This window comes from Orcinus orca, chromosome 2 (assembly GCF_937001465.1).
Source record: "Orcinus orca chromosome 2, mOrcOrc1.1, whole genome shotgun sequence".
Taxonomy (NCBI): Eukaryota; Metazoa; Chordata; class Mammalia; order Artiodactyla; family Delphinidae; genus Orcinus; species Orcinus orca.
Window position 1 is genome coordinate 149,211,403 of NC_064560.1, and position 25,217 is coordinate 149,236,619.

At 35.8% G+C, this 25,217-nt stretch overlaps 1 protein-coding gene across 1 annotated transcript in view; it reads right to left on the reverse strand.

The window, feature by feature from the left end:
- Positions 1-25,217, reverse strand: part of MDGA2 (MAM domain containing glycosylphosphatidylinositol anchor 2) — an 830,741-nt gene that overhangs the window by 715,722 nt on the left and 89,802 nt on the right. The gene's annotated exons all lie outside the window — the stretch shown is intronic.

The window sequence follows — 25,217 nt, forward strand, 5'->3', positions numbered from 1 at the left end:
TTTCAATAATATTTTCTTGAATTTCTAGGAGCTTAAAGTTTCTAGATACTAGGGAACAAAACCTATAAAAGTCAAATTCTCTAATAAGATAAAAATATTCAAAACATTTTATGCTAGGGCCCAATGTAATCACTAGGGTCCTTAAGCATGGAATAGGAAGGCAAAAGAAGAGGTCAGACTGATGTGAAATGAGAATATGTCCATCACAGGAAGAGGAGAAGGAAGAGGGCCACAAAGAGATGTGGGCACCCTATAGAAGCTAGAAAGAGCAAGGAAACCGGTACTCCCCTAAAGCCTTCAGAAAGGAATGCAGCCTGGCTGATACCTTGCTTTTAACCCAGTGAGAGTCATTTCAGACTTTGGAACTAAAGAACTATAAAATAATAAGTTTGTGTTGTTTTGGGCACTATATTTGTGATAAAGACAGTAGCCAAAGATATATGATGCAATAGTATTTCCTGATAAACCTTTGAATTTCTACAAAGTCAATAGTGATGTCCGTTTTTTCATTCCTTGCTTTAGTAATTTGAGTCTCCTCTTGTTTTCCTTGGTCATTCTAGCTATAGGTTTGGCAATTTTGGATCTTTTAAAAGCAGCAATTTTTAGTTTTGTTGATATTCTCTAGTGTTTTTCCATTCCCTGATTCATTTGTTTCCATTCTAACCTTTATTTTTTCCTTCCTTCTGATTGCTCTCCATTTAGTCTGCCCTTTTTTTTTTCTGGTTTCTTAGGTAAAAGGTTATTGATTTAAGGATATCTTCTTTTTTAATATAGTTATTTACAGCTATAAGTACTGCTTTAGCAGCATCAAGTACATTTTGGTATGTGGTGTCTTCATTTCATTCATCTCAGTATTTTCCAATTTCCTTTGTGGTTTATTTTTTGATTTTTAATTTTGATTGAGATCTGTAATCAATTTACATTCAATGTAATTAACAATAAGATTGAGCTTATGTCTATCATTATACTTTTTGTTTTTATACACCTTATATCATTTTCTTCCTCAATTCTTCCATTATTCTCTACTTTTGTGCTAACTAGATATTATCTAGAGTACAATTTTAATTCCTTTGATGTTCTTTATATTTTTTGAATGATTTTCTCAGTAGTTGCCTTGGGGTATGTAATTAACATCTTAATCTAAAACCATCTAGTTAGGACTAATACCAACTCAATTTCAAAGTATGAAAAAATTTTGCTCCAATATAGCTCTGTTTGCCCCTCCCCTGCTTTGTGCTAAAACTGTCATACAAGTTACAACTTCATATATTATAAACCCATCAACAAAGTTTTAAAACTATTGCTTTACACTTTTGTCTTTTAAATCAAATAGGAGAATAGTTACAAACAAAAACATGTTCTTCCTGTCTTTTTTATGCATGTATGCAGTTATTGTTTTTCTGTGCTCTTTATTTCTACATGTGGATTTGGGTTAGGACTTTGTACTTTATTTTGCAGAGCATGTCTACTGTTGACAAATTCTCTCAATTTGTTTTTCTGGGGATATCTTAATTTCTCCTTAATTTTAAAGGATAGTTTGGCTGGATATAGAATTCTTGGTTGACAATTTTTTTCTTTCAGTACTTTGAATATGTCATTCCACTCTCTTCTGGCCTCCATGCTTCCTAATCAAGGCAGCTGAAAGTCTTACTGGGAATCCCTTGCATGTATTATGAGGTGCTTTCTCAGTACATTTAAGATTCCCTCTTTGTCTTTGGCTTTTGACAGTATAACTATAATGTGTGTCGGTATGGAATTCTTTGAGTTTATCCTACTTGGAATTGGTATGTAGATTAACATTTTTCATCAAATTTGGGGAGTTTTAGCCATCACTTCTTCAAACATTCTTCCTGGCCCTTTCTCCTCTCCTTATAGGATTCCTATTATGTACATCGTAGAACACTTGATGGTGTCTCACAGGTTTTTGAGGCTCTGCTCATTTTTCTTTCTTCTTTCTATTCTTCAGACTGGATAATCTCAATTTATCTATCTTTGAATTTACACTTCTTCTGCCAGCTCAAATCTGCTGTTGAGCCCCACTAGTGAATTTTTTTTTTAATAAATTTATTTATTTATTGGCTGAATTCAGTCTTCATTGCTGCATGTGGGCTTTCTCTAGTTGTGGTGAGCAGGGGCTACTCTTTGTTGTGGTGCACGGGCTTCTCATTGCAGTGGCTTCTCTTGTTGTGGAGCACAGGCCTTAGAGCATGCAGGCTCAGTAGTTGTGGCTCACGGGCTCTAGAGTGTAGGCTCAGTAGTTGTGGTGCATTGGCTTATTTGCTCTGCAGCATGTGGGATCTCCCCGGACCAGGGATCGAACCCTTGTCCCCTGCATTGGCAGGCGGATTCTTAACAACTGCGCCACCAGGGAAGCCCCCCACTAGTGAATTTTTCATTTTAGTTTTTATATAATAGTTTTAGCTTGGTGAATATATTAATATATTATTAATATCTGGTTTAAAGGGTTTTTATTGGGGGGGTGGGGAGGGGGGAGTTCATCATCTGAGCTTCCTCAGGGATGGTTTCTTTTGAATTTTTTAAACCTGTATATGGGCCATACTTTTTGTTGTTGATACTACAATTTAATAAATCAGATCCCCATCCTGACAGTTTTTTTGTTGCTGCTGTTTAATGAATCTTCTAGAATACTTCTAGAAAGTCTGTACTCTTTGTCATGTGTAGTCATTGAAGTTTCTGCTTAGTTTAGTGAGCAGCCAATGATTGGACAGAGATTTGCTTAAGTGCATTGAACCAGTAAGTTTATAAACATTTGAAAAGGAGCTCTGTGTGTGTGTGTATGTTTGGAGACATGGCTGTAAAACCCCAGCATTTTTTTTTTATACATCTTTATTGGAGTATAATTGCTTCACAATGCTGTGTTAGTTTCTGTTGTACAACAAAGTGAATTAGCCATATGCACTCTGTCTGAGCCTTCACTTCCTGTTTGTGCAAAGCTTTCAGCCAGAGGTAAGAAAATAAAACCTTCTGAATTACTTCCTGGGCATGCACACAGCTGTGCTTATGGCTGTGGGCTTCTGGATCTCCAGGAATATGGCAGAGAGTTTCACATCCCCCATGGACTTCTTATTTCTCAGGTTTTCTTTTTAAGATTTGGTCAGCCTCTTGTTTTTCCCAACTGGTATCACCATTTCAATTGTTAACAACTGCAGCTGAATTTTTTCAACCAAGTCCTTGGTCCTCACTAAATGACCTCTTGACTCAGGTCAAATTAAGATAGGCCCTACTAATAGGCTTTTCCAGAGATCTGCCAGACAGGTCAAATAGTGACAATTCAGTGGGGATGAAACTTTTTTTTAAGTTTTTTTCTTTTTGAGCAGTTTTAGGTTCACAGTAAAATGGAGATGAAGGTACAGAGATTTCTCCTCTACTCCTTGTCCCTGCATATGCATACCCTCCCATATTATCAACATCCCCCACAAAAGTAGTACATTTGTTAACATTAGTGATCCAACATTGATACATATAATCACAAAAAATCTGAAGTTTACCTTAGGATTCATTCTTGGTGTTGTACATCCTATGGGTTTGGACAAATGTATGATGAGAAGTATCCATAATTATAGTATAATAAAGAGTATTTTCACTGTCCTAAAAAATCTTCTGTGTTCCATCAATTCATCCCTCTCCTTATCCCCAAAGCCTAGAAAACACTGATATTTTTAATGTCTCCATAGTTTTGCCTTTTCCAGAATGTTATTTGGTTGGAATCATAAATTATGTATCCTTTTCAGATTGGCTTTCCATGGCTTGATAACTGATTTCTTTTTATAATTGAATAATATTCCACTGTCTCGGAAAATGTACTACTGTTTATTTATCCATACACCTACTGAAGGACATCTTAGTGCTTCCATATCTTGGCAATTATGAATGAAGCTGCTATAAACATCCATGTACAGTTTTTTCTGTGGACATATTTCTTCAACTCCTTTGAGTAAATACCAAGGAGGATGACTGCTGGATCACATGGTAAGAGTATGTTCACTTTTGTAGGAAACCACCAAACTATCTTCCAAAATGGCTGTACCATTTTTCATTCCCACCAGTAATATATGAGAGTTTCCATTGCACCACATCCCAACAGTATGTGGTGTTGTCAGTCTTCTAGATTTTGGTCATTCTATTAAGTATGTAGATTGGTTAAGGGATGAAGCTTTTCAAGGGGCTCTAAAACTGTCTTACCCTTCCAGTGGTTGATAGGCTATGGGTTCTTATAGATACCATGTTTGGCTGATGATTTTCATAGATACTGTGAAGGTAGGGAAAGGGAGATAAATATAGAGAAGGTAAAAAACAAAGTGCCACTAAGCTCTTTGTTCTTATGATATTCAAAGGTCTTTCTTGAATAAATACTCCTTGGATTGCTGCAACTCTGAATGATTTCCAGAGTTCTGAAAAAGTTCAGGTTGACAGGTCTTACCAGTATCCCCTCTGCTCCCCCACCCCCACCCCCACAACCGTCTCTCTCTCTTTCTATAGTGGAACAGCTAACTTTGTGGAAGTCCTTATTTGTTCTTCCAGAAGTGCTTTTCTCATTATGAAATTTAATATCTATAGTCAATGGTTCTCTTTAGTCCTCATTACTCTTGACTGCCAGACTTTTCCTTTGGGTCTCATTTCTTTATACTTAAAGCATCAGTGATTCCACCTCTTCCCTGCCTTTGGCTACTGTTACGGACTGAATTGTCTCCTCCCATCAAATTTATATGTTGAATCCCTAACTCCCAATGTGGCTGGAGAGAGGGCCTGTAAGGGTATAATCAAGGTTAAATGAGTATGTAAGAGTGGGGCTCTGATCCAATAGGATTAGTGTCCTTATAAGAAGGAACACCAGAGAGCTCTCTCTCTCCACCCATACGTACTGAGGAAAGGCCATGTGAGCACGTGGTGAGAAGGCAGCCATCTACAAGCTAGGAAGAGAGCTCTCACCAGAAACTGACAGTATTGGCACCCTGAGCTCAGACTTCCATCCTCCAGAACTGTGAGAAAATAAGCCACCATGTCCGTGGTATGTTTTTACGGCAACCCAAACTGATGAATTTATATTCATAGTCTATCCCCCAAATCTATTTCTCAACTCTTAAACCCACTTGTAAATTATCAGCATGTATTTTTAACTTATTGCTTGGTATCACTTTCTTGATGCACTTCTGGCCTCATAATCTCGACATATTCCAACTAGAACTCATAACTGTAAATCAGCAACTCTCCCTGCCTTTCTAAATTTTATTGATTCCCACTTCCAGCTACCCATACCCATACCCTAGCAGAGTTGACCGTATAAAATGTTTTCTAAAGCTATTTAGTGATCATTTCTAAACAAGGGATTAAAGGCTAGATAGCATTTTCTTTTCTTTACTTGTGACTTCTTAGTGAATATAAAAAGTCCCATGTTAATGGATGTGGCTATAAGATACAGTATCGTGTGTTTGGCAAGCCAGCTCGATATGTTAGTACTTCCATCACCTTCTTCAGAATCAATAACATCAAGCATATAAAGGCTATGCTCTATAAATAGAAAATTGCTATCACAGCCACCGATATTGTAAGACATTAAACCTCTATCCATAGTACCTGCAAACAACCCACCAGTAAAACTGAAAATTTGGTGAAGAAAAAGCAAAATTACAGTAATCCTTAGATGTTACATAAGTCAAAACATGATTCATTGACTGATTTTTTTTCACTTTTTAATTCACTATTTAATTCACAAATAAATATGACCAAATTTCTCCCTCACCATAGTCTTCATGAGACTGTGTCTTTGTAAACAGTCATTGTCCTCACATTTAGCAGCAAGGCAGAATTCCTGGAATTATGTGAGCATTGCCAGAAGGGACAATGGTTTTTCTCTGTTACAAGTTATATCCAATTCTGCCTAGGGTGATCTCATTTTTGATAACCGGATAACATATCAAGAAAACACTCCCTCATTGAATTTAAAGTCCAGAGATTGGCCCAAGGTGCACACTGAGAGAATGGGAGAGTGTCTCTCAGAACCCTTACCCTTTCCAAGCCCACTCTTGGCCATCCAGCTACATGGGTCCCTATGCAGCACAAGGAGGAAAACCAACCCAGTCTTTTCAAAGCACAGAGTCTCACCCATTTTTGCTTTTGGAGTGCTTTCATCATCTAAAGTATTTGTTGAAATGAGAAACATGTATGTTTAATATTAATTTATTAAATATATTTTAAATTTTAAGTAAAGATGCAAATCAAAAGAAGTTTATGAAGAAATTAAGCACAATATGACATCTTCCAAACTAAACTAAAACTATAATTATTAGTTATTTAATATAATTCAGAGGAGACCATTTGTTTTTGGTTCAAAAATATTTCAAAATATACATACCTTTAAATTCTGCCTGCAGACAGTTTAGGCGGTGGTTTTCCTTTTGCCTTTTATCACAGACCAGCCTTTAACCTATTAGAATGATGTCTGATTACCAGCTCAGAAATCACTGAGCCTGCTCTTTGCCTGGGGATAAACATTTTTGTTTTCTATGCTTTTCTGTTTATCAAAACATCTCTACTGCATGCAGCTGCAGTTCAGGATAAATATTGTGATGTTCTCAAGTCTTCACAACCCACCTAAGTATGTACATATTGCTCCTCTGAGTCTCCATGCAATACTTTAATGGCATTTTATTTAAATAAAGGGTGTCTTTGGCATCTTACTGTAATGATCCCAACACTTCCTCCAAATCTGATCTCGCATTAATCTCCAATGAAGGGTTTCTGCATGATTAGATGTTTTCTATATTTTACAATCTAGTGTCTCCCAAGAATTAAGACACAAAATAGAAAGCAATAGAAATAGACTCAAAGCCAAGTATCCCAAGACCTTAGTATTACAACATGTTCATAACTATTTCTTGACAGACTGGAAAGCAAAACAAACAAGATCAAAAGAAGGGGCTTCCCTGGTGGCGCAGTGGTTGAGGGTCCGCCTGCCGATGCAGGGGACACGGGTTCGTGCCCCGGTCTGGGAGGATCCCACATGCCGCGGAGCGGCTGGGCCCGTGAGCCATGGCCGCTGGGCCTGCGCGTCCGGAGCCTGTGCTCCGCAACGGGAGAGGCCACAGCAGTGAGAGGCCCGCGTAATGCAAAAAAAAAAAAAAAGAAGTTGTAAGCATATTTCTAAAAATGTCTATTAATGTCTTCTTTTTTATGAAATACTCATGAGGTAAAAAATCAATTCCCGTATACGTATAGCTGATACACTTTGTTATACAGCAGAAACTAACATAGCAATGTAAAGCAATTATACTCCAATAAAGATGTTAAAAAAAATGAAATTTAAAAATTAAAAAAAATCAGGGCTTCCCTGGCGGCGCAGTGGTTGAGAGTCTGCCTGCCGATGCAGCGGACACGGGTTCGTGCCCCGGTCCGGGAGGATCCCGCGTGCCGCGGAGCGGCTGGGCCCGTGGGCCATGGCCGCTGGGCCTGCGCGTCCGGAGCCTGTGCTCCACAATGGGAGAGGCCACAACAGTGAGAGGTCCACTTCAAATAAAAAAAAAAAAAAAAAAAAATTAAAAAAAATCAATTCCCATTTGATTTTCTCAATATACTCTATCTTTATTGAAGAAATTATTGTATGTGTAAGAGGAAAGGGAGAAGCAGCAGTAGAAATAACAACAACAATAGTAATTACAAAAGGACTGAAGTTATTTTTCTGTTTTCCAATAGGAAGGTATACTTCATTTTTGAAAGAGTTATTGTCATTTGGAGTTTATTTTTAAATTAGTGTAAAAATAATATTTCGAGACTTCAACTCTCCTAGTTCTCTTTCCTCCTCCCTCACCATTCCAACTTAGTGCTTCTGTCTCATTTCAGGGACCCTATATATTACAGTGCTTCTGTGATCCTACTGGATAAGCACTCACTCCACCAGAGATCTTATCTAAATCCAGATTCTTAAATACCATCCCAACTGACTACTCCCAAAAGTATTTCTCCAGCTGGGACCTCTCCCCTGAAATTCGGACTTGACTATCCAACTGTCTACTCATCCATTCAACCTGGATATTAAGTAGGCACTTCCAAATCAATGTCTAAAACTGGGTTCATGATTTATCTCAACCAGAAAAACTTCCCCGCAGTCTCACCAGCCTCAGTAAATTGCAACTACATCCCTCCTATTGTTCAGACCAAATACAACAAATTTATTGGAGTAAACCCTGATTCCTTTCTTTGTCTCATACCACAGTATCCATTCCTTCAGCAACTCTTATATGTTATGTCAAAATATATGCAGAATCTGATCACATCTCATAATTTCTAACCCTTCTACACTGGTCCATGCCACCACCACAAAACCATGCTATTGCAATAGCCTTATAATTGGTCTTTATCTTTATATCCTTTTAAAAAATAAGAGAAAGAAAAATAAATCAGATCATATCCACCAATGGCTTATTTTTTTTACTCAGAGTAACAGTCAAATTCTTTACAATGGCTTACAAAACATGATACAATCTCTTACCACTTCAACCTTGCCATTTTCTCCTTTCTGTACCTCAAACACACTAAGCAAGCTCTTGCTCAGGATCTTTGCATTTACTTTCCTTCCATTCGTGGATTTCTCCTCCCTCAGATATCTGCTGGCAGGCTGCTGGCTGGCTGGCTCCCTCAAACAATTCAGATCTTTGCTCAAATACTACCCTCTCAGTGAGACCTTGCCTTACACCTTATTTTAAAATGCAGCCCTAACCTCTCCCCCAGCACTCTTCATGCCACTTCGTTGCTTTATTTTGTGTATACATTTAACATTTGATATACTACACTTTTTTTCTGTTTTCATTATCATTACCTAACTCTCCCCACTAGAATGTAATCTCCATCATGGCAAAGGATTTTGTCTATTTTTTTCACCGCTTCCTAGTAACAAGAAACGTAGTGACACAGAGTAAATGCCTAATAAATATTTTTAAACTATGGTGATGAGGCATGCATGGGATGTCTGAAAGTCAACTAGTGTATTACCGTCAGCCACTTGGAACCCTGCTAGGTATTCAATAATTTGTATCATTATGTGATATAAATAAATAACATGTAAAATGTTTGATACCTTTATTATTTTTTAAATTTTTAAATAGCTCCTTTTTTGAAATAATTATGTGATCACTACAAAAGTTTTGGAAAATACCAAAAGGTAAAAAGAAACTGTCACCTCTGTCTCAATATTATCAATATTTTGGAATATTTCTGATTTTTTCCTATGCATACACATATACATACAAGTAGCTATATACATATACATGTATATATACATATGCATATACACATATAGCAATATTATAAGATGTAATTTATAATAAAGAAAAATATACTTAATTTTAAATACTTTATCAAGTCATTAACCATTTGTCAAAAACATTTTAATAGTGTCATTAATAATTTTAATAGTGTCATTGAATGCACATGGACATAAATTGGACATAAATTTATGGACATAAATTTATTTAGGCAATCCCATATTATTGAAATTTAAGTTATCTGAAGGACCAGTTCAAGTCCAATATCTCCCACACAATTTTGCTGTCTCATTTCACATTGATCTGCACTCACCCAGAATCATTCATCAAAGACTTCACAGAATTGTAACTTACTTGTTTATAATATATAAGGATACATGTTTTCTTATACTTTATTGCATCTCTAGAACTTCCTGTTGTTTTCTATATATTAAGTGTTCAATAAATATTTGTTTACTAATCATGAAGAAAATATGCAAATACCCTATACTGTCCTAATAGTAAAGTCACAGATAAAATGAAGTCAAGCATTCTATTTATTTTCAGGTGTGGGGTATGGCAATTCTATGCACTTTAGTCCAAACTTGCTGTTTTAACGCTTCCCCTATTTTTTTTCCTTCTGTTATCATTTAAGAAATCCATTTTCTTTCAATGAGTGTTCAGTTGCTGAAATCACTCTCCATTATGAAGGGTATTTGATTCCCTGGATGCCTGTGTCCTGAGTTTCAGAGTGGGAGTTCCATTACAGGTGTTATTGATTTGGGCTGATTTTCTTTCTCTGACCTACACTACATTTTCCATCTGACTGCCTGATAATGAATCTATTGCACACCTAGTAGTTTATTTTATTTCACAGGAAGACAGAGATATGGATGGAAATTTTGTTGCTAGGAAAAAATAATTTTGAAGACTATTTTTTGAAATGTATGTTGTTTGTTTTTGAGTATGTTTATATATAAGAACAGAAACAGAAGCTCAGAGGAATGCAAAAAACAAAAACCATGAAAAATCATCTTGTCTTCATAAACCACCCCAGCAGCATTATAACTAAACTATCCCAGACAGATGAAGATGTGCACATACAGGTACACTGGATGGCTGAAAAATTAATAATGATTCTTTCGGAACGTTTCCAAGGAGCAGGCCAAATTTACTATCAGCACTTTTTAATAAATCTCTGTTCCCCGACTGTATTCATGATAAATAATTTTTAAGGTAATAAGTGCTTTAACATGAGCTGATCGAATCTTCTGATTTTTAAAGATGAAGATATTAGTTTCCCTTTTCACCTAAGAGTCAGTGGTTGAAATTGGACTCTTTCTATCCAAACCCACTACCTCAGCATACTTTGGTTATATTCAAATGCAGAATCTTAGAAGTTCATATTTGTAAGCGGTCTTAGCAATCACTTCCTTTAGTTCCTTTCTTTCACTGATGTGGAAACTGAGGGCAAAAGTTATTTGCCACAAGCTGCTATGGCACTATCTATTTCACCTCTCTTCTTTTTTTTCATATTTCTCTTTTCTAATTTTCCCTGGTAGAATTGCAGAATAAGGCCAAATCTATACAAATAAATAAGTTCAACTCAGCCAAAAACAACACTCTGAATGCTGAGTTACATCCTATAAATGTTACAGAAAGCAGATTATTAGAACAGGACTGTTGCCTCTGTCAGAGTACAGGGTGGTAACAAGAGATAGGCTTAATACTTTGTACGTTCTCACCGACTGACTGAGAAAAAAAAAAAAGGGATCGCCAATGCTTTCTCTGGCTTCAACTGGCAAACTGAAGGTAAATCTCTCTCTAATATTTTAAACCGAAGTCATACAGCTAGCTGGCACTAGCACTAGAATTAGAACCCAGAAACCCTGACTTTCCATTGCTTTTCATTCCTCAGCACTGCAACATTATTAGTCATTGGGATCGCATGCTCATGAAAACTGGGGTGTGGGATTGTGAAGAGTTTGTGAGTTGTGTGTAAGAGAGACTAACAAAATCAGGCACAAAATGGAACTAAGAATATATACTCCTAAATCTAGTAAGGACACAGCATCTTTATTCTGACCAATATATGTGCTAGGGCCACTTGACATTTTATCCTCCAGAGGAAGACTCATAAGTAGGAGTATAAGTAAGAATCCATCATAGTGATGTTTAAGAGGTTTTGTAAAATTACTATTTCTACATTTCAAGAGACACTTTTTCTAGAAAAGAAAACAGAGCAATAGTGAGCCTGTGAAAATGAGAATCACTGAGAATGCAAGTAAAATTCACAAAAATTTGAGTATGGACAAATTTTAGTATTTAACTGATTATAAACATCCTAATAAGATCAGGGACATTTCAGATATTGGTTTGTCACCTTATCTCTGGGGAAAATTTACACTAAGTGTATAACTCGTTTAAAAAAAAAAAGGTCAATTGATTTGGTTTTAACATCCCTCCTTTGAAGTGTTAGGTAGGTCTATAAAACTTCCTGATAGTCCAGGCTCACAAATCAATTGAGAGAAAAACCCCCTACACACAGGCCTTAAGGACTAGAGAACAACAACAAAAAAGAACCAGAGAAGGAGAGATGACATTTCCAGTACCTGGGCAGGCTGAGGTGGGACAGGGAGGGAGGGAGGGCAGATACAATGCTAGGAAGCTTGGAGTCATTGTTCAAAATTTCAAAATTCTTCACCAATCTTACATTGTGTCCAACTAAATCCATCTATTAATTTATTCATTCATTCAACAAACTTTTACTACATACCTATCATGTGCCGTGTTCTATGTTAGGCACTATGGCTATAATGTTGAACAAATGATCTGTTTGTTAGGAAGCAGTATAATTACCCTGGGTCAGTTCTATAACTGGAGTGTGTGTGTGTGTGTGTGTGTGTGTGTGTGTGTGTGTGTGCACTTGTGAGTAATTGATTTGCACTTGTGAGTAATTGATTTGTAATTTTTAACACATTTTGATTTGGCTTCCCTTTGTTAGCTTGTATATGCAAAACTCACCTCTCCACGTTGTCATATACAAAAGTTGCAAACAAAGCTGTAAGTCAAATAAATTGATTTTTGGGTTTCCCACATTTTTCATTAAAATTTTTTCACTTATATAATTCAGATATGTCTGAATGATCACATTTCTAAAAAAGATGAGCTGTCATGAATTTTTAAAAAATAGAATCCTGTGGGATAGTTGACAGTGAAGATGAAGGCAAGTGGGGAGCAATGTCAGAAAGAAGGCTGATAATATATAAGACCATGATTCCAGCACCCTTAGAAAACAAGATTTATCACTGGATGAAGACTCTGACTATTCCCATCTATGCCTATAGATAAAAGTATAATGCTTTCTAAAAAATAATATTATTTCTCAAAGAACTTCCAATCCTGATTTTAAAAAAATCTGTGGTAGGGGTGGGCAGGGGTAAGAAAAAATATAAATCCATTTTGATATCCTCAAATTTTAGGTGTAGACTGGTATAATGCCAGTTTTTATTTTAACCCAGCATCTGGAGGAAGTTATATTTTCAGTAGAAAAGTAATGTTTACTGAAAATGACTGACTCACCATGCAGTTTTCTGGGGGAGTACATTATTTATACCTAAACAAAATGAAGAACAACTGTCAAGATTCCAAAACTAATGAGTAAACATCTCTGGATCTCAGGAATAAATGATGTGAATTGACAAAAGAAAGCAGCCCCTTAAGTAGTGAATTTTATAAATAGCCTCTGCCTTCAGGGAGAACATATATAGGCACATTTTCTTTGTCCGTTTTAATGAGTTTTCTGACTCTATTATAATAAGTGTTGCCTGCCGGGCAATGATAATATGCTTGCACTTTTAAAAGTGTATATAAATTTAACTCTTTCCCTTAGGGCAGGTAGGGAATATACATTATATAAAGACTGTTGTAATAAAACCTAGGGGTGAATTTGTGCTGATAAATGATCCTTTTTAATAATAGAACTTCTCAAAGAATCCTGATTAAAGATTTTCCTGCATGGAGATATTTTATCCTTCTTAAGGGAGTAAAATAGACAGCTATAATCTGTAAATTTTACTTCATTTTCTTAAAAATTATATATACCAGGGACTTCCCTGGCAGTCCAGTGGTTAAGCCTTTGCCTTCCAATGCAGGGGGTGCAGGTTCGATCCCTGGTCAGGGAGCTAAGATCCCACATGCCTCATGGCCAAAAAAACACCAAAAACACAAAACAGAAGCAATATTGTAACAAATTCCATAAAGACTTTAAAAATGGTCCACATCAAAAAAAAATTATATATACCTATATAGATATATATGTTTATATATGTGTGAGTGTGTATGTGTGTGTGTGTATAGGTATATTATATATATGGTCGTGCAAAAGAGTTTTGCATGAAGTTGTTCAAGTTTTTATGCAGATGTCTCAAATTAAGCACTTGAAAAATATTAATGAATAAAATAATAGATAAAAGGTTAAAAAAGTATTATTTTAAAATATTTAAAAACATAATTCAAACATCCATCATATACAAGTATTTGCAATGTATTCTTATTATAGAACCTGTCCCAAACAAGATCTGTAATAGAATGAGATGGTGAGATTTACCTATGACTAGCTAAAATGAGGTCCTTATCAACTAAGGGACAAACACATCATACATTATTATAGAGATGCCAAATGGTGAGATATAAACTCTAGCAACCACTCAACATTTGCTTGCCCAAGCAGCAGGACTCTTCATCTAGAAGCTAAATCTCATCCACTCTCTGAGCCCAGTCCACCCACTACAGGGAGTGTCCTCTATGGACAAAACACCGATGAGTAAGGTGAAATTAAGTCTTGTTCTATAAGATCCAGTGCTCACACGGTACTAGCATCAATGGGAGGGTTGAGTGTCTCATACCATTTTGAGGCCATTTGCCTACGGCTTCTGAGTCCACTTCCCTAATGCAAGAGCAGCTCACTTAACTTGACATTATGTCTGGTTGGCTTTTTTACTTTGGTTTGGCTTTTGTGTATGCATATGCAGATACATAGATATAGATTATGAATATATATAAGATAATATATATTATATATGTTTTTATATATATATATATATATATATATATATATATATATATATATATATAGAGTAAACAAACAAAATCTTGTCCTTTGTGTTGGTAAGGTATATTTTATTTGTCTTACTCCTAGGCCTGGCTGGAATGCTGCTTTTAATTGTCAGATTCTCTAAAACCTCCTGTCCCTCTGCTTGTTGGCATGCTCCCAGCAACTGGATACTATTTGTGGACTTTCCTGGCTACTCCCATACCAGTGCCCCCAAACAATGAGCCAGCCTTACAGTTCTCCTCAGCTCACTCCCATGTTTCCACAGGATCCTAGTGTCCTTGTTTTCTTCACTGGCTGGTACTGCTGGGGCCCTAACAGTATGGATTATGCTCCAGCCTGCCTGAGTTATGACACGGAAAGGTCGTTAAAGTTAAAAGTTTGAAAATCACATGTGGATTTTATGGACCTCATGCTGTCTATATAGACTAAAGTCATCAACCAACTGCTGTTCCAGGGAATTCTGTTCCTGTATTACAAGTCAGAGTGTTAGGGCTGCTCAGCTTCCCTTACTGCCGTCTACTTAAAGCATTCACCATCAGTCATTTTTTTAAATTTTAAAATAAAATATAAAACTGAATGAATCATTCCAATTTAACAAAATGCAATTATTTGTGAATTCCTTTTTGTGACAACCACATCTAAATATAAATATGACAGTAGGGGATATGGATTAATAACCAATTTTTAGCCAAAGAAGTCACCACCAAAAAAAAGAACATTTTCTCTGCATGGTAAAGAAAGACTTCAAAATATGTCTTTAGAAAAGGTAGCTAGGTGACTCAGACCACTCAAAGTCTATTTATATGGTCATTTATTCCAATTCCCATATCACAGAAATTGTCCCCAAAATGATTCAAATTCTTTTCTCTGGGGAGAATAAAAATGAAGCAGGTTTAGATAATTGCTGTTAAGAAGTCTTTGTAGACTGGTAAAATAATCTTTCTATCAATGGTATAGTATATAATAGGGGAAGCCTGCCATATTTGAAATTATTGCTGGAGTTAAAAATTTTTTTAATGCAGAATTTTCATGTGATCAATTTTAGACGGCATTTCCTTTGCTGGTTATAAAATTATACTTTTTTTTAATTTAGTGCTTATGAACTAAGCCACTATTTGGAGATTATTACTTCCTTTTGGTATGTAAGTTTCTTCTATCACATTTACTAAGCATGAAACTTCGGCCATTCTAGTTATAAACTTGGCTGATTACTGAAATAAATAATAAAATCCAATTTTGCGTTCCTTTTGTCGTTGATGCCTTTATTTGCTTTACAAAATAACTCTTTCTCATAATTAGACATCCTATAGAAAAACTAGGATTGATATCAGAGTAACACTGATACTGGATTTTTTTAAAAATGCACACATACAGAGTTTAGGACCAAAATCTAATCATTGTTTTCTTCCTTTCAATCCACAGTTTTGTTCAGATATCTACCCCATCACTGCCTCTAGAGGATGGATCTTGATTACCCTGAGCTATCCAGTGGATGGCACTAATGTGGCAACTGCTGTTAGTCTGGCCCAGTCACATAAACGAGATGATTTATCCATAGTTGGGGGATAAGTTCTCTGTCTCTCACTAAATATGAACCAAAAAACACACAGTCCTAGGTCACGATTTCAGCCATCTTGCAATCACCATGAAAAAGAGCCTGAGGAAAAGACATACACCAAAGATGGCAGAGCAAAGAAGTAGAAAGGCCCCCGCGATATGGTTCAATCAACAATTCTTGAGCACTGACAAATTCTGGAGATAAGAAATACCCTATTGCTTAGGCTACCTTTGTCAGAATTTCCATTACTTACAGTTCATAGCATCCTAACAGATTAAATATAGTTTAAGAAAAATCCAGTTGAAATTCAAACTTAAGTACATTTCAGATATTGATCCCTCTCTTGAGGTCCAGTATCCACTGATGTGCAAGTAATAACGTCTAATGTCTTATTTTCAAAAGATCAGTTCTAAGAAAAGATTCATCTTAAGCATGGGAAACTAAAAGTGCTTTTAAAGATTTTTGGTTATACTCACAAAGCAAGAACTTTAATGAAGTGCTGAATAAACTGTTTAGGCAAAACAAACCACAGTACTGATGATGACGGAAAAATGTTTAAAATGAAATTAAGTTTAACTCTGTACATGATCCAAGTTAATGAAAAAAGGAACAGTTTTATCCACATATATTATTAGAAAGTATCCAGTTGTAAGTTGCTTTAAAAAATTAATCCTAAAAAACCTGTCTTCTTTCTCAAGTATGCCCCAGAATTAATGGAAAAGTTAAAATAAAATGAGGAAGCTTTTTTTATGTGAAGGAAATGATAGATACCAACACATACAACACAACAACACAGATTTGGGAGTTAGACACATTTTCACATTAGGAAAGTTCCTTAATCTCTCATACTTAGCATACTTGAGTGTAAAACAGAGATAATAAAATCCCTTTAATGGAGCTGTTAGAAGATTAAATGACGTCTCACACTGTAAGGGACAAAAATGTCTTTTTCTGTATTTCCATTTCAAATTCTCAACTGAAGTCATATCTTCTCTTAAAAATGTACAGCACACATCAACACACACACACACATACTTGCACAGTACATTCTTATGCACACACATATGTACTTTTCTTATGTGTCCAATTTAAAAAAGCAAATGGAGGGGCTTCCCTGGTGGCGCAGCGGTTGAGGGTCCGCCTGCCGATGCAGGGGACACGGGTTCATGACCCGGTCCGGGAGGATCCCACATGCCGCGGAGCGGCTGGGCCCGTGGGCCATGGCCACTGAGCCTGCGTGTCCGGAGCCTGTGCTCTGCAACGGGAGAGGCCACAGCAGTGAGAGGCTCGCGTACTGCAAAAAAATAAATAAATAAAAAAGCAAATGGAGCAATAATACAGGATTTGGTTTTTGGCCTCCAGTATTTATTCTCATTATTTCCTCTGAATAGCACATCTCTTGTCCTACTTTAGGAAGAAGTTTCAAAAAGAATCCTAGGCTACCCCTTCCCATCCCTTGCTTCTCCAAATTCCTGCACTGCCTCTGATACTCAAGATTCATTGCTTTGCTGGTTTTCTTCTCTGCAAAATACAAGGTACGTGTATAGACAATGACCATTAACAATAATTCTGACCTCTATATGTCATTTGTATTACTTTACAAAAATCACTCATATATTTCTAACATCCTCATATAAACTTTAGGCTATATAAATCATGAGCCACATTTTGTGCGTTGAAATCCTCATAATTCCTAGCCATGTAATACCTTACTTGATTTAGAAATATTTGTGATCATGTTATTAACTATAACAATCCCTTAAATATGGTTCAAGTTTTGGCTGGACAATTTTTTTAAATTCTGACCTGGTTAAAACATTAGACTTAGTCACTAAAGAGGTTCACCAGATGAACTGGTAGCATTCCTCAGTTAATACTCAGTTTTTTGGTGAGTTGCCTTAGAAAGGACCAAATCACAAGTCAATCCTTCAGATGGAAATTCCACAGAAACCTAGAAGAGGCAGCATAGAATCTCTTTAAGTCTCTTGGTTGGGAGATCTTACCACCTCCACACTCAAGATAGCCAGCCCAACACCTGGGAAAATGACAAGCTGGGGTTGGGGATACAAACTACAGAAGCAGAAAAGTTGTGTTTTATTTCTCTCAGTGTAAATTAACCAGCCAATATATAAATAGAACTAAAAATTCTGGCCTTGGTAGCATCATTCGGCAATATAAACCAACCAGACCAGCAAACTCATTTAAATTTCATATAAGAAATAAATTTCCTCAACTTTGATTAGCATTTTGATACAAATGCTCTTTACCTCCTGATTCTTTTCTTCAGTCCAAATCAATAAAGGCAGAAATTATCCTAAGAATCAATTTAATTAATTTGCCATGGTTTTGTGTTTCCTTGAACAGATCCCTTAAAACAATCACCAATCCCTCTGCAACTGATTATTTCTCTAATTTAGCACTTAATTCTGTAACTGAATATATCCATTAAGGAATTTGCTTCTCTGCCTACTTTATATCTCTGGAAACATTAATAGACATCAATTCCATCAAATTATGAATGAAAATATGAAATAATATGAGATTTGATTAAGATAACAACACTGAAGAAATAAGTATTATTCTTTCGGGGAGTGTTTTCTAAGCAGTTAAGCATGAACTGTTGGATAGAGAATCCAGCATAATAGACATAGACTATTTCTAGCCCTGGAAAAGTAGCATGTTATTAATCACATTATAATCCTTGGATAATGCAGGCAGATATATTATTATACTTCTCATTGCTAGAGCCCCGAGGGCTTACCACCTTACCAGATAGCACATTTTTTAACAAACCCAACATTCGGCTTACATGTGTCTTCATTTAACCATCAGAATATAGTAGAAAACACAACTTTCTCATGCTCAGTTTCTTTATCTGTGAAATGGGGGGAAAGTAATAATTACCTAATGTTCTTGGGTATTCTGTGGTTTAACTAATTAGAGGTTGTACAGCCTGATAAAGCACTAAGTGGTATTAAATATCTATATAGCATGCATTTACTGGCCAACTTGTGTGCCAGCTGCTTAAACACAGCTGCTCTTAATAAGCAGTAGAAAATCAGCTAAAATCAGCTAAAAGCAATCAGAAGAGCTGATTGGAGGAAATGACATGGAAGGAGTGTTTTACAAGTCATGAATTTGTTAACATTGTTTTTAAAATTAAAAATTGATTTCATTGTAGAATGTTGCTGTCTTTAAAAATCCCAGAAAGGTAAAACTGTATAGGGCAAAGCTTTGAAACTGATGGGAAGAAAATACCCTGAATTCCGTGGACTGTACCAAAAGGGCTCTTGAACCCAAACTGACATTGTTTGCCTTTATTTTCACTGTTCTCCCTTCTCTTTGTTCTGCTGCTGATAAAACTCATATGATGTATACATGTACAAGCATAGACACTAGCTTATCAATGGCAAGTTCTTATGGAGGAGAATATGGGTTCTGTGTACTGTGTATCTTTAGCAAGCTAGAGTCAGACCAAGGAGAGTGGATTAAACACAAGCAGATATTAGGGGACTCATGGACAGTTGTTCTCACTGAAGACTGGCATCTGTGGCCTTACCCACATCATAAGCCTAAATTATGATGCTTCTCTTCCCTAACCCTTTATATTCTCACTCCCAGGTTCCTTGCTAAGATCCCCATGTTCAAATCCTATGCATAAGCCAGCAGTGTCAGTGCCTCTCTGCTCCCCTGGGCTCTTGTCCTTGGCTCAGCAACAGACTTTGCTTTGTCTCTGACCTTTTGGCCTACTTCATCCACCCCAAAGCCCAACTCTGTATTTCTGACTCCATTTTGATGACCAGATTACAATTTACAATTATTCTTTTTATTAAACAATTTACTCTGATTTTCTTAAGCATGAATTATAACCCAATTCTAGTTACTCTAGCCATGACAGCTCAACTGTAATATCTAAATTCTCCCCTTAAAATAAGGAAAGTTCTTTGCCTTCATTTCTAGTACTGCTACTATTACTCCTACTCCTAACATAAATAATTGCTAACATTTATCGAGTGCTTACTATGGATCAAATACTTTTAAATAGTTTACATATACAAAATACATTACATCAAAATATATCATTTACAAAATACATCAAATACATTTACAAAATACATCAAATTTACCTCAAAATACATTACAAAATACATCAATTCCCTAAGGTAGTTGCTATTGATAGCTCCTTTTACAGATGAAGAAACTGAGACACTGAAGAGTAAACAGCCTGCCCACAGTCATGCAGCCAGTAAGTGGAGCTGAAATTGAACCCAGCAAGTCTGGCCGCAGAGTCTGTGCATTTCACCACTCCATTCCTGCTGCTATGTGGTACTGGGCTACCCACACCCTCTTTCCTAGAATGGCAGCTGGGACTGGAGGGTAGTGCAGCTGGAAGTAGATGTATGCCATGCCACTGTAGGACAGAGGTGAGTGAGTGTATGTGTGTCTTTATGCATAAGACTAACAGTATTCTATTGTTAGAACACCCATAGCTATTTATTTCAGTAAGAGTGGCTTCTGAGTTTACCATTCCAAGTTATTTTTGAAGTAAGCAGATTAAGATCATTTCTAATCATTGTGTCCACTGTACCAAATGCAGTCAATATACTAACTTTGCACCATGAAAAGCAATACCCTTTTGACATAATTTTAATCATCATAATGGATTGCTTTCGAATAAGATAGCAAAAAACAATATCCTGGTCCTAATATCTAAATATTCAAAGGAATGAGAGCTCAACATTAATTTTATCAAAAGCAAAAGCATTATTTTTGGCAAGTAACTAAAGCCATTTGGTCTGTATTAAACACTACATAGACTCACAGAGAAAGTATACCATGCCACTTGGAACTACTGATCAACTGACTGAACATGGTGACCATCAGTATAGGGCTTAAAATAGTTCCAGGCAAAAATGAGTTCTATCATGCCAACATCACAGGTCATCATCAGAAAATAAAACCTTGGAGGGAATTCCCTGGCAGTCCAGTGGTTAGGAGTCGGCACTTTCACTGCTGGGGCCCAGGTTCAATCCTGGTCGGGGAACTAAGATACCTGCAAGCCATGCAGCACGGCCAAAGATGAAAAAAGAAAGAAAAGAAAACTTTGGGTGTTCTGCCCTCCATTACCAGTCAAGGACAAGAAGTGATGTTTAGAGAAAATACGTATATCTCATCCTTTCCTCAGTATTTTACATTTTATTAGAGATCAAAATCAGCTACTATACAAGGATATGCTTTTGAATTACATTAGTTTTAAAATTCACAGAATCAACTTTACTGAAAGACATTTTAATATTGTGCCCCCTACAGTTTTTCTGAGGGTGATAAAATATATATGAAATTTAATGTAGAATATTATGTAAACTATAATTTAGGGCTCTTTCTATTATATAAATTCATATCCAGCACATAAAAACCAACATGATACATTTTGGGATTCAATGCTAAAAAAAAAAATCTGTGTTTCCTCTGAAGAACTGGTATATATATTCTGGTTCAGTATTATAAGCTACATAATTACACCATGTTTTTTCCTGAACCTCAACTCTGGCTTTCTGGAAGCTGAGAGCCAAATTTGAGTGTCAATCACAGAGAGATTTTCTGTACCCTTATAATATAGAATATTTATATTTGAAACAGATTTTCTAATTCAATTTCTATTTTACTATTTCATTACCGATTCCTATTTTTTAACCAGTCTCAAAGCTTTCATGAAACAAGTGTACTGTAAACATAAATAAATAAATGTAAAAATCAGCTTACCCTAAAAATAATTTATCTCTCTAGAGTACAGATCAATATTTTCAAAACTGCTGTTACAATGCATCCTTAATGTGGATAACTGGTATGATGTTAAGAACAGCTAAAAATAAAGGAATTCCTTCTTCTTTGTAACTTTGGCTCTTCATCTCCCTATTTATGTCTTACCACAAAATCAAGTTATGCTTGGTGGTACAAATATTATTTCAATCAGTATAAAAATCAAACAGCCATATTTCCCATGTGTCAATCACCAGAGTAAACGTGGCAATATTGGAAAACAATAAGGAGGAGCAAATGTGAGAACAGAGCCTTGCATAAATATACTAGTTGGATATTGTGGGGGAAACTAAAATGTTAGTATTGACAACAACAAGAGTATTAATAACTTACTCTGAACCAGATACTCATTTAACTTTAAATAACCTCTTATAGCCAACTCCAAAAAATGCAAGATATGTTTGCTAGCTCTGGTCTCTCCATCAGTATGTTTCCACTTTTATTTCAGCTTTGTAGTCTTAAAAAAAAGGGTTATTCGTGTCACAGAGATTCTGTCCCACAGGAGCTCCATCCATGGCAAGTCTATGGAGGTTGGGAAACATTATTAAATTCAGTGGGAAAAGGGAAATAAGATTTAATAAGGTCAGGAAGAAATCCCAGCACACTAACTTAACTTGAGGATGATATTTCCCAGTCTTCAGTTGTTTCAAATCATAATTGTTTTTCCTTTCCTTATAAATTAAATTCCACAAATGCACTCCCAAATGCCACTGCAAGGTCAGTGTTTTTGTAAACTTGTGATTAGCTTCTCTGGAGTAAACACCATAAAAATGCCAACACAAACCCATGACCTGCTATTCCTTTTCCAAATAAAAATAGAAGGAAAAAAAGCCCTGAAACATTTGTAGTAGTAACCTAGTTATAGCTCTATTTTCATTCCCACTTATTTGAACTTTATCTCAGAGTAACATATGCCCATAGAGCTGCTACATCCAGCCAAGCAGCTTCAAGTAATAACAAGATGGTTCACTGTAAAGACATCATACTAGAAAGTGTACGTGCGTGTTTAAAAAGACCAAAAAGACTACCTTATAGGATACAAAACTGAGAATCAAAACCTGATCAAAGCTCATTTCTCTTTACCAAGTGGACCGTTATACAACCTTGGACTAGTCAAATAATTACTTACACATTTTCTCATTTTCTCTGTTTAGTCATTAGTAAAAGATGGCAGACAACTTAACATAATTTTCTGTGTTCCCCAATCTCAGAGATTAACCTATGCAGTAAGCAATATATTTCTGTTTCTCTACTTTTTTACACTATGGAGTAGTGTACAGTATGCCCACTATGTGTGGAGCATGTAGAACAGTATTGGAATTTTGGCTCAGAAACTTACCAGCACTGCAATCTTGAACATATAACATTTTTGAGCCTAAATTTCATGAACTATTAAAAAATGGATAATATGTATTTTACAAATTTTAGTGAAAATTATCATAAGAACAGATGTAGAATCTTCATCTACATGCCTGGCATGTTATAGTTCCTTAAGAAGACTCAGTGGGCTTCCCTGGTGGCGCAGTGGTTGAGAGTCCGCCTGCCGATGCAGGGGACACGGGTTCGTGCCCCTGTCGGGGAAGATCCCACATGCCGCGGAGCAGCTGGGCCCGTGAGCCATGGCCGCTGAGCCTTCGTGTCCGGAGCCTGTGCTCCGCAACTGGAGAGGCCACAACAGTGAAAGGCCCGTGTACCGCAAAAAAAAAAAAAAAAAAAAAAGAAGACTCAGTTTTCTTCAATCACTTCCCCTTATCTCAAGATGCACTGTTCTCATTGCACCAGGTTTATTCTCACAGATGCATTTAAGTTCAAACTATGAAATATTTTTTGTGTTTTTACCACAGGTCCTATGTGAACTGGGAAACAATCCCAGCCTTCAGAAAGCTTACAACCTAATTACAAAGAAGAAAAATAGGCCAGAACATATAATCAAGCATCAAATGAAATTTGGGGGATTCTCAAATGTAGAACAAATGTCTTGGTCTTTGAAATTCTACTTTCTCACCTAACCAGAGTATTATAGAAGAAAAATTGGAAAGTTACTCATGCTATTGTGACTATTTCTGGGAAGGAATAAGTTAAATGAGACAAGAGATGGGAAGTGTAGAGTAGAAATAACCCATTTTAGCAAAATGGCTTCATAATGTCCCCAAAGCATGGTGACTTTCCACCTTACTCTGGAAATTATCAAAATCTGAGTTCAGATTCCCAACCAAGCAATGATAGTAATATATGACCAAGGTAGGGCAGAATTAAGCTTAGCTAATTTTGATAATTTACTTTCTTTTTTATAATCGAAGGACAGCATAATGATTTTCCTTTTAATCCATCTATAATCATTATCAATTAATATGCTGTTGTTTTCACTCAGCATCATAAATAGTTTTCTAAATTTCCACGGTGTTCACAATTATCCTTGTTAGGGGACACACTTGAACTTATTAGAGCATTTTATATGTTATGCATTTAGCTTGTTTCCATTTTTGGGCTACAATGAACTTATTCCTTGGGTTGAAATATTTTCTTAGGACAAATTTCTGGAAGTACAATATTAGGTCAAAGTATATGAATAGTTTACCCTCAACACAACAGTAAAAATAATCATCACCATTTTCCATCTTCATCCAATTTTTAAAATACAAATATATTTTTATATATATTTTAAGCTTTGTAAATAATTTACAGATGTGTAAAGCGATAGTGAAAAACTTTATTATAATTTGTCATAAGATTTTGAACATATTCTCTTTTTTTAAAGAGAATTTTGGTATACAAATATTATAAAAGATAAACTTTTATCAAAATGGGATACATCAGGTTTTTGTAGTAAAGTATTACATGATTAAGTCCTTCCACTTGAATGACTAATGAAGTGAAATGCTATATTTATTTTCATCCATAAAAATGTATTATTCATCCACTTATTCTTGATTTTGGGAAAATTCATCTAGAATATCATAATCTGAAGACTCATGGTCTTGAGATTTCATTTACATAATAAATTTCATCAACATCATGAAAGTCTAGAATGCTACTGTCTCTTTTCATTCATCTTCTGATTCATTTAATAATTGTGAAACATCTTCCTTTATTTTATTTCTTTTTTAAGTCTTTTTTAGAATAGTTAGGAATAAAAGATGAAAAATGAACTAATTCATATGATAATAAAATAGCAAAATGTTTTAAGATATGGGAAAAATAATATCACTAAAATCCCATAATATGACTTAATTTATAAAGGGGCCCAATGGACCCTTATGATAATTAGAAGATAGGGTGAGTTTTATTCTAATTAAATAAACAAGTAAATGTTCTCTTTGTCCTTTGGAAGACCTCTAAGAAACAAAAGTCATGATATATCAATCTTTACAAAGACTTAGAATTGCTCTCAGAAAACACGAAAATCTGAAATTGGATCCAATGGGCCCTGATGGTACATAGTGGGTAGACAGTTTTTTCTGCATGT